This window comes from Giraffa tippelskirchi, chromosome 7 (assembly GCF_054371585.1).
Source record: "Giraffa tippelskirchi isolate mGirTip1 chromosome 7, T2T-mGirTip1v1.2.pri, whole genome shotgun sequence".
Taxonomy (NCBI): Eukaryota; Metazoa; Chordata; class Mammalia; order Artiodactyla; family Giraffidae; genus Giraffa; species Giraffa tippelskirchi.
The window spans coordinates 70,998,994-71,019,588 of record NC_137281.1 but is presented as its reverse complement, the minus strand read 5'-3'; the positions used below and the strand labels follow the sequence as shown (position 1 = coordinate 71,019,588).

Here is a 20,595-nt window from a genome sequence, read left to right as displayed (position 1 = left end):
TTTCCCCAGTGTAGGCACCCTCCCACACCTTGAAGGGTTGGCTCCCTTATGCTATGACAAGATTCACATCACCTCCAGCTCCCCCAAGCAGCTGCTCCGTCATCACACCTTGGGCCCAAGGGTGTACACACACCCTAGCAGCACAGTCCAGAGAGAACCACATGCAGGTCCTGAAAGTGGGCTCACAGAATTCCATGATCTCTGGTACCTGGGGGAAAGCTCTAGAAAGGGGGCCCATCAATCTCTTACAGGGAGCACTGCAATGGGGACTTCTTGCCCAGATCTAAGGGCAGTTACTGACGGATCACCAGCCTCTATGTTCTTGGTTTCCTACACACCTGTCTAGACCTTCCTAGTAGGCCGTCCACACACCTCCACTCCATCTCCATCCTCTGCACTTCCCCAGGGCTGAGAGTAATAGATTTCTCATCTTTGTGTGTAGCAGGGACTTCTTTCTTTGTTTCCCAAGTTTTCTCTTACCATCGCCTTGATATGTTAACTGGAGTTTGATTTAGAAAATTCTTTCTCAAGTGACAGAGGCTGGCTTTATGATTTTTATTTTGCTGCAGACTCTAAAGTTGCTTATCGCTTCTCTTTCTCCTTGCTGTAATATGCTAAACCTCTCAAGGTAAATGAGTGCCTCTCGTGGAACAGGAAATGCAAAGGCAAAAACACCGCCAAGTTGTTCAGTTAGTATCCCTGCCTATTGAAGTATCCCTTCAGTAGAAGGAGGGCTGCCAAAATGAAGAAGGTGATGATTCCCCCACGCTCTGTACTGTCAGTTTCATGGGACCACATATCAAATGGTTAGAAGTGGGAAGATTAGGCTTTCCAGGGGGACAAGAAGAAATGGGCCATATATATCATATTCAAATACTGGAGAGCCATTCTGTGGAATAAGGTTTAGATTCATTGCCAACTCCAGAATGTGTTTAGTGGCAGCTTAGGGAGTGGCCATCAGGAAGAAGGTGAGGACTAGAGGAGTTCCTTGAAGCTGATTTGCGTGTCACCAAATGCTTTGTTTGTTGTGTTTATTTGAGCTGGCTTCAGAGAGCAGGCAAGGACTGGGGGTTAATCCTTGTGTATACGTCACAGTCTGGCTTCACCAGGAACTGAACCACTCAAATCTTTAAACATGTAAAACAAATAATATTTTTTTGAATAATGGAATTGATAAAGGAATCCCTACATGAGAAAGATAAAGAACTTTGCAACATCAGAGCTGCATGAAGCTGGAATGGAACCAGTCAGCTCCCCGCCCCAGAGAAGGTGAGCTCAGCTGGAAGGCAGGAACTGCGCAGAGGATCACAGGCTGGCCATGTGCGGCTAGACTCGCTTTTAGGTTATGGTCAGTGTGGACAGCAAGATGAGCAGGACTCCATTTCTAAAGTCAGCATTCCTACTGCCTGTTCTTGAACAAACTGCATTTTCGGAGTAAACAAATCCTAATTAATGTGGGAAAGTTCCTCTTTTCAGAAAAAGTCTCAGTTTAAAAGGAATGATGGGAGATGGCGGGGGGTGGTGTTGAACTATTTTACAAATTCTCAGGGATTCTAGGCAAAAATCATCAGTGGATACTGAAGCCATTAGGAGAAAAATTGATGGGAAACTATAAAATGGAAGTCTCAGACTTCCCGCATTTGAGTCCACTAATCAGTCCTGCCATCTCTAAAAGGAGGATAATCAGACAGTTCAGTCGATCAGTCGTGTCCGACTCTTCACGACCCCATGGACCACAGCACACCAGGCCTCCCTGTCCATCACAGACTCCCGGAGTTTACTCAAACTCATCTCCATTGAGTTGGTGATACCATCCAACCAGCTCATCCTCTGTCGTCCCCTTCTCCTCCTGCCTTCAATCTTTCCCAGCATCAGGGACTTTTTAAATGAGTCAGCTCTTCCCATCAGGTGGCCAAAGTATTGGAGTTTCAACTTCAACATCAGTCCTCCCAATGAACACTCAGGACTGATCTCCTCTAGGATGCACTGGTTAGATCTCCTTGCAGTCCAAGGGACTCTCAAGAGTCTTTTCCAACACCACAGTTCAAAAGCATCAATTCTTCGGTGCTCAGCTTTCTTTATAGTCCAACTCTCACATCCATACATGACTACTGGAAAAACCATAGCCTTGACTAGACGGACTTTTGTTGGCAAAGTAATGTCTCTGCTTTTTAATATGCTGTCTAGGTTGATCATAGCTTTTCTTCCAAGGAGCAAGTGTCTCTTAATTTCATGGCTGCAATCACCATCTGCAATGATTTTGGAGCCCAAAAAAAAAGGCAGCCACTGTTTCCACTGTTTCCCCATCTATTTGCCATGAAGTGATGGGATTGGATGCCATGATCTTAGTTTTCTGAATATTGAGCTTTAAACCAACTTTTTCACTCTCCTCTTTCACTTTCATCAAGAGGCTCTTTAGTTCTTCTTCACTTTCTGCCATAAGGGTGATGTCTTCTGCATATTTGAGGTTATTGATATATCTCCTGGCAATCTTGATTCCGGCTTGTGCTTCATCCAGCCCAGCGTTTCTCATGATGTACTCTGCATATAAGTTAAATAAGCAGGGTGACAATATAGAGCCTTGACGTACTCCTTTCCTGATTTGGAACCAGTCTGTTGTTCTGTGTCTAGTTCTAACCGTTGCTTCCTGACCTGCATACAGACCTCTTAAGAGGAAGGTCAGGTGGTCTGGTATTCCCATCTCTTGAAGAATTTTCCACAGTTTATTGTGATCCACACAGTCAAAGGCTTTGGCATAGTCAGTAAATCAGAAATAGATGTTTTTCTGGGACTCTCTTGCTTTTTTGATGATCCAGCAGATGTTGGCAATTTGATCTTTGGTTCCTCCGCCTTTTCTAAATCCAACTTGAACATCTGGAAGTTCATGGTTCACATATTGCTGAAGCCTGGCTTGGAGAATTTTGAGCATTACTTTACTAACGTGTGAGATGAGTGCAATTATGTGGTAGTTTGAGCATTCTTTGGCATTGCCTTTCTTTGGGATTAAGATGAAAACTGACTTTTTCCAGTCCTGTGGCCACTGCTGAGTTTTCCAAATTTGCTGGCATATCAAGTGCAGCACTTTCACAGCATCACCTTTGAGGATTTGAAATAGCTCAACTGGAATTCCATCACCTCCACTAGCTTTGTTCGTAGTGATGCTTCCTAAGGCCCACTTGACTTCACATTCCAGGATGTCTGGCTCTAGGTGAGTGATCACACCATCGTGATTATCTGGGTCGTGAAGATCTTTTTTGTACAGTTCTTCTGTGTATTCTTGCCACCTCTTCTTAATGTCTTCTGCTTCTGTTAGGCCCATACCATTTCTGTCCTTTATTGAGCCCACCTTTGCATAAAATGTTCCCTTGGTATCGCTTAATTTTCTTGAAGAGATCTCTAGTCTTTCCCATTCTATTGTTTTCCTCTATTTCTTTGCACTGATCACTGAGGAAGGCTTTCTTATCTCTCCTTGCTATTCTTTGGAACTCTGCATTCAAACAGGTATATCTTTCCTTTTCTCCTTTGCTTTTCACTTCTCTTCTTTTCACAGCTGTTTGTAAGGCCTCCTCAGACAGCCATTTTGCCTTTTTGCATTTTTTCTTGGAGATGGTCTTGATCCCTGTCTCTTGTACAGTGTCACGAACCTCTATCCATAGTTCTTCAGGCACTCTGTCTATCAGATCTATTCCCATAAATCTATTTCTCACTTCCACTATATAATCGTAAGGGATTTTAGGTCATACCTGAATGGTGGTTTTCCCTACTTTCTTCAATTTCAGTCTGAATTTGGCAATAAGGAGTTCATGATCTGAGCCACAGTCTGCTCCCAGTCTTTTTTTTTGCTGACTGTGTAGAGCTTCTCCATCTTTGGCTGCAAAGAATATAATCAATCTGATTTCAGTGTGGGCCATCTGGTGATGTCCATGTGTAGAGTCTTCTCTTGTATTGTTGGAAGAGGGTGTTTGCTATAACCAGTGCATTCTCTTGGCAAAACTCTATTAGCCTTTGCCCTGCTTCATTCTGTACTCCAAGGCCAAATTTGCCTGTTACTCCAGGTGTTTCTTGACTTCCTGCTTTTGCATTCCAGTCCCCTATAATGAAAAGGACATCTTTGGGGGGTGTTAGTTCTAAAAGGTGTTGTAGGTCTTTATAGAACCATTCAACTTCAGCTTCTTCAGCCTTACTGGTCAGGGCATAGACTTGAATTACCATGATATTGAATGGTTTGCCTTGGAGACGAACAGAGATGATTCTGTCATTTTTGAGATTGCATCCAACTACTGCATTTCAGACTCTTCCATTGACTCTGATGGCTACTCCATTTCTTCTGAGGCATTCTTGCCCACAGTAGTAGATATAATGGTCATCTGAGTTAAATTCACCCGTTCCAGTCCATCTTAGTTCGCTGATTCCTAGAATGTCGATGTTCACTCTTGCCATCTCCTGTTTGACTACTTCCAATTTGCCTTGATTCATGGACCTAACATTCCAGGTTCCTATGCAGTATTGCTCTTTACAGCATCGGACCTTGCTTCCATCACCAGTCTCATCCACAACTGGGTATTGTTTTTGCTTTGGCTCCATCCCTTCATTCTTTTTGGAGTTATTTCTCCACTGGTAGCAATTTGGGCACCTACTGACCTGGGGAGTTCATCTTTCAGTGTCCTATCTTTTTGCCTTTTCATACTGTTCATGGGGTTCTCAAGGCAGGAATACTGAAGTGGTTTGCCATGCCCTTCTCCAGTGGACCACATTTTGTCAGAACTCTCCACCAAGACCCTTCTATCTTGGGTAGCCCTACACAGCATGGCTTAGTTTCATTGAATTAGACAAGGCTGTGGTCCATGTGATCAGATCGGTTAGTTTTCTGTGATTGTGGTTTCTGTCTCTCTGCCCTCTGATGCCCTCTCTCAGTGCCTACTGCCTTACTGGGGTTTCTGTTACCTTGGACGTGGGGTATCTCTTCACGGCTGCTCCAGCAAAGTGCAGCCGCTGCTCCTTACCTTGGACTTGGGGTATCTCCTCTCAGCCACTCGCAGCTCCAGCGCCGTGCAGCCGCTGCTACTGACCTTGGACGTAGGTCCAGAGTAAAGGTCCTGATTAATGCCCTGTGAGGTACTCTGTACTAGATCCTTGCCAAAGACAAGGCTGGATCTACTCAATCTGCTAGATCTGACATCTAGATCTCACCAGTGAAATGGGGAAAGTAAAATGGCACCATGAGGAAGCAGGCAGCTATGTCAGAGGTACCATATCCTAAAGATGAATCTGGGTTCTTCAGGAAGTCAGTGGTATGAAGAAATGGAGGGGAAGCGATAAGGTGGACCATTCGAGATTAAAAGAAATGAGAGACATAATACATGCACCTAATTTGAGTTTGGGTCCTGATTTGAACAAACGAACTTTCAAAAGACCTTTATGAGAAGACTAGGAAAATTTGATGTGAACTAGATATTTAGTGATACTAAATTTTTTAATTTTGTTGATTGTGATAATGGTTTATGTTATACAAAATTTTTTTCTCATATTTTAGAGATTCACTGAGAATTTGGATTGATAAATTCAGAGCTGCACTTTTAAAGAACCAGAGTGAGGCTCACCTCCAAAGCTTTTTCATTCAGAAGGTTATGGTAAACAGGAATCTTTAAATTCCGCAGGTAATTCTGATGAGCAGCCAGGTTTAGGGGTTTATATTAAGTAATTCAAAAGGCATTTTAACATGGATTGTAGATGATGTTAAGGTGACTTCAGACTGATAAATGTATGTATCTTAAATAATAGCTCCAAGCAGGGGTCTTTAGGAGGCAGTCAAAATACATATGTGTACCTCCTCCTGCCCCGCCCCACGCAGCCCCACAAATACCCAAAAGTTCATCAGTACTGAGAAGCCTGAAGATTTGAAAGAGGGGAAAATACAGGTAAGGAGCCTCATAGCTCTTGATTTTCTATGTCAGACCTAGCTGTGGGAAGCTAATGTCCAACACTGGAGACAGAAGATGTTTTTATTGAAAAGATTGAGGAAGTGAAGTTTGGCTCAATGTTAGCTGTTTTATTGAAATATTTTAGCTCAATCACTCACAGATGAAACCAAAAAATGCAGGAAGAATTTCTAAGTGGAGGACCCATTAATATGTAAGTAGACAAATGAGTTTTAGGAAGTACTGCCTGGCTAAGTTTTTTCAAACATTGTGCTACTTCCTATAAGGAGAGGAAACACAGATTACAGAACATAGTGCTCCAAACCAAATTATCTCAGCTTTTATTTCTACAAAAGGCATGTACCAACTTTACTTTAGTGTCTAAATGGCTTCAGAGAGCTCACTCCAATTTACTAAAATGAGATTTTATTTAAGTCAGAGTTGCAAACTGGGTTATTATAACTGTTGAATGTTTAATACTCATAGTGTCTATGGAAGTAGCTTCTTCTCTGCTTATAAATATATTATACCATAATGGAAATTATCCATTAAATTTTAACAGTGTAGCATGTACCTGGAATGTGCTTTTCCCCAGAGTTTTGTGATAGTATATGTGGGGGAGACAAGGTGATAGGAAGGGCATCAACGATGAAGTTAGCCTGTGTTTAAAAAAGAAAAAATGGCTTTTCCTCCAGTTCATTTTTATTTTGCAACCTTACATCTCATTTTGATTATGTTTCACCGTTGTCTGAAGAGAAGGCAGAAACTGTCAACCAAGGACACAATTGGAAAAATTCTGACTTAACAGGGAATTTATTTCAAAGATTTATTTCCTTAATGAATTACTCTGGCCCGGGTAACTTAGCTTCAGGAGACCTGACAACTTTCATTTTTTCCCCTGAAACACACAGAACAAGAAGAGCTTTAAGACAAGATGATTGTTACTGCCCAAATCAGCGACTTTTCGACCATGGTGACCTCTGTCTTCTCTATTCTTTTTTTAAAGGTAAGCGGTCATATCAGAAAAATTTTAAACAAGACCACACTGACCCCCATTCTGCAGCAGCCCTCTGCAGAGGCAACATGTGTGACCAATTTCTAGAAATGGACCTGCAGATACAGCCACATCCATGTGAATGTTTATCCCTACACGCTTATATACGATGGTGACCTCAAGACCAATTTACTCAGCAGAAACCCGAGTTTTCTTTTATTTGACAGAGCCTGGTATATTCATTTTCCATATTTCTATTGTATTCCTGAGAATATTGAGGAAGTGGGGGCTGGCTCATTGTTTGTTACTATATTGAAATATTGATATTTTATAAGAAAAAATGTTCAGTTTTATCATCTATGTTATATTTTTAGAAAAGACTAAGGGATGACTTAAAATCACTTATAAAAATAATTAAACAATAGTAACTGGGAGGTCATAGAACAAGACCTTGAATTTCTCATTTCCGCTGCTCCTTTGCCGCCTCTGCGTAGTGGCAACTTTGAGCTCGGTAAAGTGGGGCTGTTGCAGACTACACCACTGGCTAGATGACCTGTCTGCTGCAGAGGTGAACTGGAAGCAAAATTTCAATCTCCTGACACTTAACGCTTGAGGAGAGAAGGCCCTGGGGCCATGCCAACAACCGGTATCAGCTGCTGTGGGTAACTGGGGTTATTTGTTGCAACACTGTGGTTTCTCAGTAGAAAACCAGATTGCGGTTCTTACAGCGAGACCTGCTTGTTTGTACCGGCTCGGTTTCTCCACCTTCCTCACATCATAGAACACATAAAAGATTTTGTTTGTAAGGCACTCACAGTCAGCGCAGGAGGCAGCTTTTGGGTGGCATCCAACATCCTAGAGGCTCTGTTGCCCCAGTGTTGGTTGCTCAGTCGTGTGCGACTCTTCAACCCCATGGGCTGTAACCCACCAGGCTGTTGGCCCAGGTCCTACCCTAGACCCATCTTCTCAAAGGATTAACGGTAGCATATCTTAGCACACAGGGCATCCATTCCAGCTACTGGAATTGGTGATTATTTGCTACCCAAGTGAGGCCTGAAAAATCACTTCACTGCAGCAGCAGCATCACCTGGTGCTTGTTGGAAAAGCTGACACTCAGACCCATCCAATCAGCATCTGTTTTAATGAGCTCCCCGGTAAGTCTTGTGAACATTAAAGTCTGAGAGGTGGAGTCCATGGGGTAACCATGTACCTCCTTAGCAAGCCCTGGTGAGCTAAGCCCTGCCCCCCTTTGCAGCACTGCCTTTGGTCCTTCCCTTCTCTCCAACCCTTCATACCAGAGGGCGCTCTGCTCTCTCTGTTCTTTCATTTGCATAGACTGCCTCTCAGCCTAGAACGCCCTTTATCTGCCCTTCTGAACTCTTCCTCTCCCTTCAACCGTCAACTTTAAAGTCAGGTTTCACCCGCCCAGCTAAACTGGGCAGAGCAAGATGCTGGCCTGTTATAGACTTTTGCTTCCGCCCTATTGCTCCCTAGTTGTGATTATGTGCCTCTGCTAAAGAACTTCCCACGTTGGACAGTAATCACCCGTTTACTCAAGCAGACTGTGAATGCTTGGTGTCAGCAGCTTTGGTTTATTCATCTTTGAATAGTGGTAGGTGTGACAGTCATGCTCACTGGATAAATCAATCAGTGAATCTTGTTGGCCATTTTTACGAGAAAGCTATTTCCCTAAAACAGTAGTGTATATATATTTATAAGTCATTTCAAAATAATTTTGTTTGTATTCCTCTGATTTGTGGCCGGTTTTCATGAAGTGCAGGCTAGCACGTACCCCATTTCTTATCCTTCAGGCCAGATGTACAATTATGCTTTTTTTATGATTTAATATATTTTAACTGTAACAAAGTTGTTACAAAAGAAGTTAAATCATATCAAATAAGTTATAGATGAACACATCTTCTGATATGACTACTGTCTAGTAAACCACCATTCAGTGCTTATTTTTCAATGGTGTAACTCTAAATACTGATTACTGTCTTTTCTTTAAAGATGCTTAAAAAAAATCCTGATTCTTAGCTGGTCTGCATTCACTTTAAAAATCACATTCTCAGATTGTATCCTTTTTTCCCCCTGGATATTGTAAACTTATCCCCACATACATCCTCAGCCAGCCTTGTAAACACACCATTTTTAAAATCCAGCTCTGGGTAAAGAAATTTTACTGTTAGGAAGACTCATAAAAGGAAGATATTATAAAACACCAATTTCCCCCAAAGGCTTAACAACTATTGGGGTAATTTACCAAAGAAGTGCAGCCTGTGAGACCACGCCAGCGACAAAGCCAAGCAAATAGTTTCTTTCCTCTTCTGAATTTAGGGAAATGAGTATGAAGGGAAGGATATTAACTCTCTCAGGGTAAGATGTGAGCATTGTCTTTGAGAGCAGGAACTTCTAGGACATGAGAGAGCGGCTGGTGGTGACAGAAGGCTCCAAGGAGAGATAGAAGAAGGGCCCACTTGATGGCTGCTTGCCACGTTCAGAGAACGTGGAAAAGGAGCAAATAATTTGGAAAATATATAGAATAAAACTAGCAGAGACAACTGATTTGAGACCTCCCATTTAGGGAATTGCTTCTTTAATTCAGAGACTCACTATTAAAAAGAAAAAAATCTCTCACATTTGCAAAATGGGCTTTGTACAGTACCTCAGATGATGGCCTAGAGGAGCAAAGAGTTACCATGACTCCTTGAATCTTCCACAGGGAGGAAACAGACCAAGGAGTGGTTCAAAACCTACGAACAACCTGCCTGTGCCCTACTATCAAAGGGTGTAAGAAAATTGCATTCATCTATGTGGCCCTGACTAGCTAATCACTAAAAGCACAAACAAAAAATTCAGGCTGTCAACACTCTCCTAGGAGTGCCAACATACCTCACAGTCCAGAAAATCCTGCACGATTTCCCTTTTCCATTTAAACTTCAGAGACACAGGAGGAAGCCAAGTAAATTGGACAGTAGCTTCTTTTGCTGTTTTGCTATTCATGTCTATCAGAGCCCTTCCATGTTCTCACGAGATCCGGGTCACTGAATGTAAAGTCACTGCCCTTCCAGAAAATGGGCTTCAGTGCTGCAGGCCCACGCCTGCCTCCACGTGAACCTACAGAGGAGATCTGAAGAGGGCTGAGAGGTCAGATGCAGCAGGACCCGTAACGAACTAAGAAACACATTTTCCCTAACCAGGCCTCACCTGCACTTCAGGCTGAGATTTTTTTTCTAGGACTAAAGAGCTACCTCCTTCCTGGGGAAGCCTTTCCTCTCAACTCTCTGCGTGCTCTTCGCTTGTCTACCTTGGCACTTAGCTTCTTGTGTTGAAAATAACTGTTGATACATTTCTCTCTTCCCACCTGCACCATGCAGCCTTTGAGCAGGGAGCTGAACCTCATTCAGCTTAAGGCCAGTACTGGTGGGTGCTAGCTGACATCAATTTCCCCGCCTAGCCTGCAGTGATACCAGGAAAGGTTAGCAGTCAGGGCTCCACACCCAGCTCGGCCCTTGACCTTTAGCAAGCCATGCCTGTGCAAGATCTCATTATTGCAGAACACGGGGATCATAAAATGTGCCTCATAGATAGCTCCAAATAATGAAAACTAAGGTGTCTCTCTTTATAAATTGCCCACAGCTCTTCAGAAAACAGGGGTGTTGAGTTCCGTAAATGAAAGAACAGTATGTCAGCCAGCCCAGTAGAGTCTCACATGTATGCTAGGACTTGACAATACTGCCCATGTTTGCTCGAGATTAACAAGCTTTTCATTTTTAGACGTTTTAGATTTACAGAAAAATGCAAAGATGGTCCAGGGAGTCCCCAAATACTCCTCATGCAGTTTTCTGTATTATTAGCACCTTACATTAGCAGGGTATATTGGCTACAATTACTTAACCAATATTAATGCATTCTTATTACTATTAATTCTATTCAGATTTTCCTTAGGTTTTGCTTGGTGTTCTTTTTTTGTCTCAGGATCCCATTCAAGATACCACATTACATTTAGTTATCATGTCTTCTCTTGACTATAACAGTTTTTCAGACTTTTCTTCATAACCTGGACAGTTCTGAGTACTGCTCAGGTATTTTGTAGAATGTATTCGGTTGGGATTTATCTGATGTTTTTCTCATTATTAGACTGGGGTTATGGGTTTTGGGGGGCTTCCATGGTGGCTCAGTGGTTAAGAATCTGCCTGCCAGTGCAGGAGACACAAGTTTGATCCTCGGGTTGGGAGGATCCTTTGGAGAAGGAAATGGCAACCCACTCCAGTATTCTTGCCTGGAGAATCCCCATGGACAGAGGAGCCTGGTGGGCTACAGTCTGTGGGGTCGCAAAAGAGTCGGACATGACTCAGCAACTAAACAACAACAGTGGGTTTTGGGAGGAAGATCACAGAAGTAAAATACATTTTTATAGCTTTCTGCTTTTTAAAAATTCTTTCACTTCCTCTCTATCTCCCCCTGCCTCTGCCAATATGCTGTTAATACACCGATAATGGCAGTTAGTATCAAGGAAATAGGCCCTATTCTTGCATGTGTTACAAGAAATCATTCTCCCCAACTGGATATCACTAGCAGGAATGGATTCTTCAGTACAAATGTCCCCAGAGAAGTGGCCTTGGAGCCGCAGACCAGAAGTTCCTGTGGGCTTTTGATAGTGAACTCAGATAAAGGATCAACCAAAGACAACAAACCCCCAGCACAGAAAACAGTACAGTCCTGGTATTTGATCTTGTAGAAGCGCTGCCTGAGAGATTTTATCGTCCTTTGTGAGTAAAGGAAGAGTGGAATAACAAGTCATAAAAATACGACTACAGTTAAAGGTACTGGGTCAGAGAATCACACCTGCACCCAGCCCTCGACAGGGGCTGAGGCTTGCAGAGTAGACGCAGAAGTGGAGAGTTCATGACTAAGACAGATACTGTGCGCGGGCTAGAAGCACGGGCTCTCTCCTCACTCTGCTGCTGCTTCTCCCGGGATGCTGGGCAAGTCACCCCCCTGTTTGTGGCTTAGGGCAACCTTCTCTGGATATAGTGGATATAGTAATAACTGCCTTGCAGAGTTTTGTGGGGATCAAATGGGATGATATGATTAAGCACTTACAACGGTGCTGAATCAGAGTGAGTACCTCAGTACATATCAACTGTCATCATTTTTTTATTAAAATTAGAGTGAAGCTAATCTGAGAGGCACTCTAAAGTTAAAACCCTAAGGCTCAGAAGCCTTCTAAATAAGCCAGATGGAAAAAAAGTCAGATTTCTGAAAAAGATTCTGGAAATCTCTCTTTAAAAAAAAAAAAAAAGCCTGTTACAACCCCCATGCACCTGCTGGCAGGTGGAGAAGGCAGACAGTTTTTCCAGCATGGCTGAGTTACACGCCCACATGTCTTCTCCCACACAATTTAAACTTGGAATCCTGTTCAGAGGGCAATTAAGCAGGGTTAAGTACACTGCACAGTCTAAGGGCATGAAATGGAACCAGCCAGCTGGCCCTCACTGCTCCAACCACTGAGCCCGTCAGCTAGTGACCTGCCGACACAAACGGGCTTCAGCGTTCGCCTTCATCTCAAACCTCTGGTAAGGCCTAGAGGCACTTAGCTATCTGAGTGCCTTTAAGTGCATTTAAGCACTTAGCTTGCTAATCTGTAAAGTGATTTTAATTGAGAAGCATGCGTTATCGTGTTACCAGGGTTCTGTTAGGCCCTTTGCCCAGGTCTCTGGCTCTGACGAATGCAGCAAGAAACAAATTCCATGAGTTTGCCTCTTCACACACACTCTCCTTTCACATTTAAACTCCAAGGATGGTGTTACGGATGGCACAAGTGCAGAATAGTGACAGGGTTCGCTGAGCATTCAGTCTGCTCTGGTTACAATTCTAATCACTGTACGTGTATTAGTTCATTTAATCCTTACAACAACTCTCTGAGCCAGTACTGTTATTGTGCCCATTTTTACAGATGAGTAAACTGAGATACTGAAAAGTTAAATTAATAGCTAAAGGCCAAATAGCTATAATGTAGTTCTATCAGTTGGGACTATATTTGGTTGCATGTAACAGAAAACTCAGAAAGAAAAAAGAAAGAAAGACAGTGAAGTTGCTCAGTCGTGTTTGACTCTTTGCGACCCCATGGACTGTAGCCCACAAGGCTCCTCCGTCCACGGAATTTTCCAGGCAAGAGTACTGGAGTGGGTTGCCATTTCATTCTCCAAAAAACATAGTTTAAACAAGTTAGAGTTTAATTTTCTCTTGAGTAAAAGAAGATGGGGGTGGGGGTGGGGGTGGAGGTAGGTCGTCTAAGGCTAGAATGGAAGCCCCAAGATTCCTAGAGAACTGGACTCATCTCTTTTTCCTTTCTAGTCATCCTACTACATGACTTCTATCCTCAGGGTGTCCTCAGGAGTCCGAGGTGGAGGTTGGAGTGCCAGGCATCAGAACTGTGTTTCAGTTAGGAGAGAAGAAAGGAGAGGGCAGAGAGCTTCCCTGGAAGCCCCACCTAACAACTTCCAGTGACATCTCACTGACTGCCTCTAGCTGCAAAGACCGCTGGGGTTTTGTTTTTATTTCTCTATGCTGGGCACATTGGTCAAGGTTCTATAACAGAGACGGGGGAGAAAATAAATGTGGGACTTAAGTGCCAAAAAATGTGGGCTTCGCGGGTGGCACAGTGGTAAGTCTGCCAAGCAGGAGATGCAGGTTCCATCCCTGGGTTGGAAAGATCCCCTGGAGAATGGCACCCCACTCCAGTATTCTTGCCTGGGAAATCCCATGGACAGAGGAGCCTGGCGGGCTACAGTCCATGGGATCACAGAAGAGTCAGACTTGACTTAGCAACTAAACAGCAAAACAGCCATAAAATACAGCTTTTCAGATTAGAACTGTGGTGCTAAGAGCAGGTAAAGATATGGCTGTATTTCTGGTTTTATTTCCCATTTGCAGTAGACATTTGGAAAATACGAACAAGATGTTGTATGCAATTTTTAAAAAGTTAGAACTTTACTAAGATTTCCAGCTTTTTCTTATCCACAATTTCAAGTTATAATTGATGAGACTCTGTAAATTCATAGTATTTAAACTATTTTTTCAGACTTTTATAATTAAGAGTAAAAGAAACACAGAAGTGGTATTTTGATCAAATAATTTTCTTCCTTATTTTTATTCTGAAATTTTAATCTGAGGCTTTTTATCTGTAAAACATTACTCCCAGGTTTCCCTTTCAAAGAGGAAATGTCCATTATTAGAACTTTCTTTATCTTTTAAGGAAATATAGGAAAAGAATATTTGAATCATATTTTTCAGAGAATTTCCTGAGTTATACATAGTTATAGCTAAAATCCTTTCGTTTGACCTCAGTTTCTCCAGTTATAAAGTAGATATTCATTCATTGAATATATACTTGTGGGCTTATTAGGTGTTGGATACTTTATATATGATAGTCATTTTTGTCTCAGTGTTAACAAAATAATGGGGTAATTGCTAATTATGGAGTTTGTTACTCAATCAGTACTTTTACAGTTAAATTTCTTTTCATACAAGTAAACCAAGTTTGATGTATTGAAAAAAGAAACTTAAAACTCCTTCTGGAATCATGAGATGCAAATATTTCAACTAGGTACACATTACACATAGCAAAACATGTTTTGTCAATCATTACATGTAAGGATACAAAATATTAACAATTTTCCTATTTAAGAGGAATGGTTTTGTGAAATACAACACTTACCCCTAGCAAGCTGAGGGAACTCTAAAATAGATAACATTTGCAGCACATATTTTTTTTTAATTTATATTAATATAGCTATATGGCTGCATCTCTAAGGAAATACTTACAGTGTCACTGTGTTCCAGAAATATGTTAGAATCAAAATCATAGTAGAATCCTCTGTAATGGAAAATGCCATAATAATGTTCCCCCTGATAGAATTCAAAATTGTTCACGTCTCGGTAAATGAAGAGAGAGTTCAGAGTCAGAGCCTGAGGTTGGGGTACAGTGGTTTATTCTCGGTTTGTTACTAATTGTAATTACCTTCTGACACTGGCCAAACCAGTCAAACTCTGGACTTCCTCACTTTCTCCTGCCAGAGTACGTGGGGCAGCAGCGGTCACAGGAGGAAACTTGGCGCTCCTGGGAGCTTCGCGACGTACCTGACGACCTGCGAGGCGTTAGGAAAGGGGCTGCAAAAGTGATTTGAGTCCTTAAAAGAGAGCGTATCTGTGTCACATCACAAAAGACACAGGTCCCTCCACTTCAATTATGGATTCAAATAAGAAGCAGATGAAGTAGAGTCAGTGAGGAGAAGTGAGGCGGCAAGGACAGCCAAACTCAGGAGGGTGTTCTGTGGGAAGGGAGTAAACACGGTAGTTACAGAGGAGCAGCAAGTAGGTTAATAAATAGAAGTTTCATGTGTTTGCACATGTGCCCTTACTCAGACAAGTGAAAGTGAAGTCGCTTACTCCTGTCCGACCGACTCTTTGCGGCCCCATAGACTATAGCCCACCAGGCTCCTCCGCCGTGGGCTTCTCCAGGCAAGAATACTGGAGTGCTTGCCATTTCCCTTTCCAGGGGATTCTCCCTACCCAGGGATCAAACCCGGGTCTCCCGCATTGCAGGCAGACTCTTTACCATCTGAGCCACCAGGGAAGCTGGTGTTATTTTTAAAATTTTGAACATACTCCATAGCTCACCTCTGCCTTGGCTGGCTAATTGTAGGTGAAAATGTGCCTGCTTCTTGACCAAAAGCTTGTCCTTCCTACTGCTCAAAGTCAATGTTGTTTTTATAGTATGATGTTTAGAGTCTCTTTCTTAGCATCTTTTTTTCTACTCTGTAAATTTCTCCCCAGATATTTCTCCCCTCTACAATAGAACAGCAGTACTTGAAGCCCTATCAGGTATCAGTACTTAGATTAACCAGTAAATTGTTGGCCAATATTGATGTTGACATTTTTAACTTCAGATTAATGCAGATATGAGCTGTGTTCTTTGTTGAGGAACAGTGGCACAAGAAGATTTTTAAAATATGTTCTGTCGCAAAAGAAAACAATACATGCACGTTATCACTTTTGCCAAAGCCAATGAACTCTGCTATGTGATAGGAAAGGAAAGTCGCTCAGTCGTGTCCGACTCTTTGCGACCCCGTGGACTGTAGCCTGCCAGGCTCCTCCGTCCATGGGATTCTCCAGGCAAGAACACTGGAGTGGTTTGCCATTTCCTTCTCCAGGGAATAAGCTTACACTGATTTCTTCGTTTGAATACAACCCCATCTCCTCACTCACTGCCGCCAAAACCGATACTAGGTCTGAATCCTAAAAATGACCCCTTCTCCTTCCTCCCATGTCTTCCCTCTCACAATTCTCACAAAACAAACAACCGTCTACAATAAACAAGGAATTAGAGGAGAATGGTCGTTAGAGCCAGCCCATTTATTTTATTTTTATTTTTTTAAATAAATTTATTTATTTTAGTTGGGGGCTAATTACTTTACAATATTGTAAGTTTTTGCCATACATTGACATGAATCAGCCATGGGTTTACATGTGTTCCCCTTCCTGGACCCCCCACCCACCTCCCTCCCCATCCCATCCCTCTGGGTCATCCCATTGCCCCGGCCCTGAGCATTTGTCTCATGCATCGAACATGGAATGGTGTTCTGTTTCACATATGATAATATACATGTTTCAATGCTATTCTCCCAGAACGTCCCACCCTCACCTTCTCCCTCAGAGTCCATAAAATTGTTCTATGCATCTGTGTCTCTTATTCTGTCTCGCATATAGGGTTATCAATACCATCTTTCAAATTCCATATATATGCATTAGTATACTGTATTGGTGTTTTTCTTTCTGGCTTACTTCACTCTGTATAATGGGCTCCAGTTTCATCTATCTCAATAGAACCGATTCAAATGTATTTTTTTAATGGCTGAGTAATATTCCATTGTGTGTATGTACAACAGCTTCCTTATCCATTCGTCTGCTGATGGACATCTAGGTTGCTTCCATGTCCTGGCTATTGTAAACAGTGCTGCGATGAACATTGGGGTACACGCGTCTCTTTCAATTCTGGTTTCCTCGGTGTGTATGCCCAGCAGTGGGATTGCTGGGTCATATGGCAGTTCTATTCCCAGTTTTTTAAGGAATCTCCACACTGTTCTCCATAGTGGCTGTACTAGTTTGCATTCCCACCAACAGTGTAAGAGGGTTCCCTTTTCTCCACACCCTCTCCAGCTAATTAAAATTAAAAGCTTTTGCACAACAAAGGAAACTAAGCAAGGTGAAAAGACAGCCCATTTATTACAGCACTAATTAACTTCCTTTATCCCTAGCCTGTAACATCTCAAAGCAGCAATGGACTCAAGATTCTTCAGGATGGTTAAAAAACATTGATGCTAACCTGTAAGGCAGAAGAAATAACACAAAGTGGACCTTTGCCCCCAGAGAATGACTGAGGTCCTGAGGGAAGATTCTTCAGTCTTGCAAAGAGCAAACTTATGTGGCGGTAACACAAGCAGGCGTGATGAGAGAAGCAGATCAAAGAAACTAAAAACAGAGTATGTGGTTAGATTATTTATGATGATGCCGCAGCTGTATTGATCAGAGGCAGTTTTCTCTCCTAACCCTACCTTCCCCGTACTTATAGAAGGTGTCATCCATCCCCCAAAGAATTATGCCCCGATGTGAACAGGTTGGGGACAGGGTGTGGGGTTAGTTTTCAGGACCTTAGTTACGAGAAGCCTGGTTATCTAATATAGTTCTACCGTATCTAATGACAAACAAACCAGTGATCTCTTTGCATATCCCATTTCCTAGGAAAGAAGTGGTGTATCATTTCACAGTGTACCTTGCAGGAAAAAAAGAGTTCTGCCTTCCCTGCCAAGATCATATTACCTTCAGCATCAAAAAGTCCAATACAAAATTGAAGTTTTTAAAGCACAGCATGGTATTGAAAGAGCATTTATAGTTTAAGAGTCTTGCTTATCTTGTTCACTGCTGAATCTGCACTGCCAGAACACTGCTAGGCACACAGTAGGTGGTCAGTCATATTTGATGAATGAATGTTGTTGGTATACTTATCGGGACTCAGTGAATGGACATGGAATGCAGGCATTCAAGTCTCTATGCTTAGCAGCTTGGCTGATGGGACCGCAGGCTCCTAAGATAGCTGGAACTGGCCATTCCAGGCTTCCTTTTGGGCCCAGTCTTACTTGCTTGAGAAACAACAGTGTCCTCCGAGACTGAAGATGAATTTAGAATATGTGCCCACAGTTCCAACTTTGCAGTTTGGGAAACTCTGAGACGAGAATTGATCCTCTGTCCTTCAACAAACCACCCTAAAGCAGTTTGCCACCCTCTTTGGGCCAAAGATTGTCTGTGATAAACTTCTGAAGAAAAGAAGCTGGTAGAAAATACAATGTCCTTTTCACCTCAAGGGAAAGGGGACTTAAAAGGAAAGCTCTCCTTAATGTTGCTGAGGTAACCAACATTTCATTTGGAAAAAAAAAAATCTGTGCTCTGATGCAGAGGGGAAAAAAAGATTGGTAGCTGATCAAGCTGGTTCATTCTAAGAAAGTCTAAGAATTTGTCCCAACTGAGTGTTGAAAAGTCATCTAGGGAAGGCAAATTGTGACTTATCTCTGTAACAGACAACTTTGGCTAATGTATTACTACCTTTATTCCTAACAGCTAACATTTTATGGAATTTAAGCAAAAACCCCATTAGGAAGAGAAGAAAATGTTACTAGGTAGATGTGTTTAGCTTCTGGTGATAGTTAAACTGGTCAGAGAATACTAGAAATTATCAGGTTCCAGCAAGAGTCTAAAATGGCATCAACCTTGGATTTTGAAGAAGATGGAAAATAGAGCCATGCAAAGGCCTCTGTTCCTTCCATTTCAGGTTCCTGGAAATGACAGATCTTTTTTGCTCTTTAAAAAAAAATTCATAGCAGTACTAAGAAACAGGAATTGATACACTAGGCGGGCCAGAAATTATCATAAGGAATCCTGAAATATATGCAAAGCAGATGGAATAATGTTAACAGAGAAAAGCTACCAAACTAAAAATGGAAATGACTTCAAATGTGCTACTGACTCAGGGCACATACAGGGAACAGGAAGAACCCTAGACCCCCAGAAAGTGATCAAATGAGACAAATATGGACATTGAAGCAAAAATGCTGAAGAACATGTTGGTACACCAGATTCAGTAGTGTATTAATAGATTTATATATCATAACCAAGCAGGATTTATTCCAGAAGAGATTCAACACTGGAAAAAAGTTAACATAATTCACTCTATTACTAGATTAAAAATGGAAATCCTACAGTCATGTAAACAGATGTCTCATGAAAGAATTCGATTAATTTCAACATGTATATCTAATAAAAATTTCTTTTTAGCATAGTAGGAATAGAAAAAACTTTCTTACCCCAATAAAGGATATTATTAACCCCAAATCCTTAATCCCCCAAATCCTCAACTACAAAGATGAGCTATTTGGAAAGTTTCTATTAAAATCAGAAATAAGTCCAGAATGACTTATCATTTCTGCTAGCCAACATTATAATGTGGCTAACATTATAATGAAAGGTGTAACAAAATGGGTAAAAAATTCTCTAAATATTGGCAAAGAATAGATAAAGTGAGCTATGTGTATGCAGATAATATAATGTGCTTTTTTTCATTCGAGGAGACTCAACTAGCAAACTATTAGAAATAATAACAGAGCTCCACAATGTGACCAGAAACAAGATAGACAGTCTTCAGCCTTAGACTGAATGGGTGTGTCCCTCCAAAATACTTCTGTTAAAATCCCAATCCCCTACTGTGATGGTATTAGAAGGCAGGATCTTTGGGAGGTGATTCAGTTCAGTTCATTCACTCAGTCGTGTCTGACTCTCCGTGACCCCATGGACTGCAGCATGCCAGGCCTCCCAACTCCAGAGTCACCAACTCCCGGAGTCCACCCAAACTCTTGTCCATTGAGTTGGTGATGCCATCCAACCATCTCATCCTCTGTCGTCCCCTTCTCCTCCTGCCCTCAATCCTTCGCAGCATCAGGGTCTTTTCCAATGAGTCAGCTCTTCACATCAGGTGGCCAAAGTATTGGAGTTTCAGCTTCCATATCACTCCTTTCAATGAACACCCAGAACTGATCTTCTTGGGAGGTGATTGGGTCATGAGAATGGAGCCCTCTAGAATGAGATTGGTGGCTTCTATGAAAGAGATATTTTTCTTTCACGAAAAATGTACCTCAGTTAACACTGATATTACTAATTCTTTGAATTCTTTGCCTGGTAAATTGTTTATTTCATTTTTTTCCCAAGGGGTTTTCTTTTTTCTTTGAATTGGGACAGATTCCTCTGTCTTCTCATTCTGTTTGACTTTGTGTCTCTGAAATTGTGTGAGACAGTTACCCATTGTGGTCTTGAAGGAGTATCCTTATGTGGGAGCATCCTCATTCAGTGAGTGCCCAGTGGCTTTGGCAAGAGAGCTGAGTCTGCTGTGGCCCTGAGTCACATCTCCCCCAGGGTGTTGGTAGGAGGCGCGGCTTGAGTTGGAGGGGCTCGGGCTGGAGCCAGGTGTGAGCCAGGTCTTCCTGTCTCTCCTGTGACCATCCTCACCCAGTCCGGGGCTGGCTTGGGTCCCAGGTTACGGAAGCAGAAGCCTTGAGGACTGGGTTTGAGCTG

General features: G+C 42.2%; 1 long non-coding RNA gene across 1 annotated transcript; it reads left to right on the top strand.

Annotated features, from left to right (window-relative positions):
- Window positions 1-2,538: 2,538 nt before the first annotated feature.
- Window positions 2,539-18,408, top strand: LOC145514814 (uncharacterized). Its single transcript, XR_014060475.1, has 4 exons — window positions 2,539-5,657; window positions 6,830-6,924; window positions 17,235-17,459; window positions 17,719-18,408. It is a non-coding gene; the product is annotated as an uncharacterized LOC145514814 (long non-coding RNA).
- The last annotated feature ends 2,187 nt before the right edge of the window (window positions 18,409-20,595 follow it).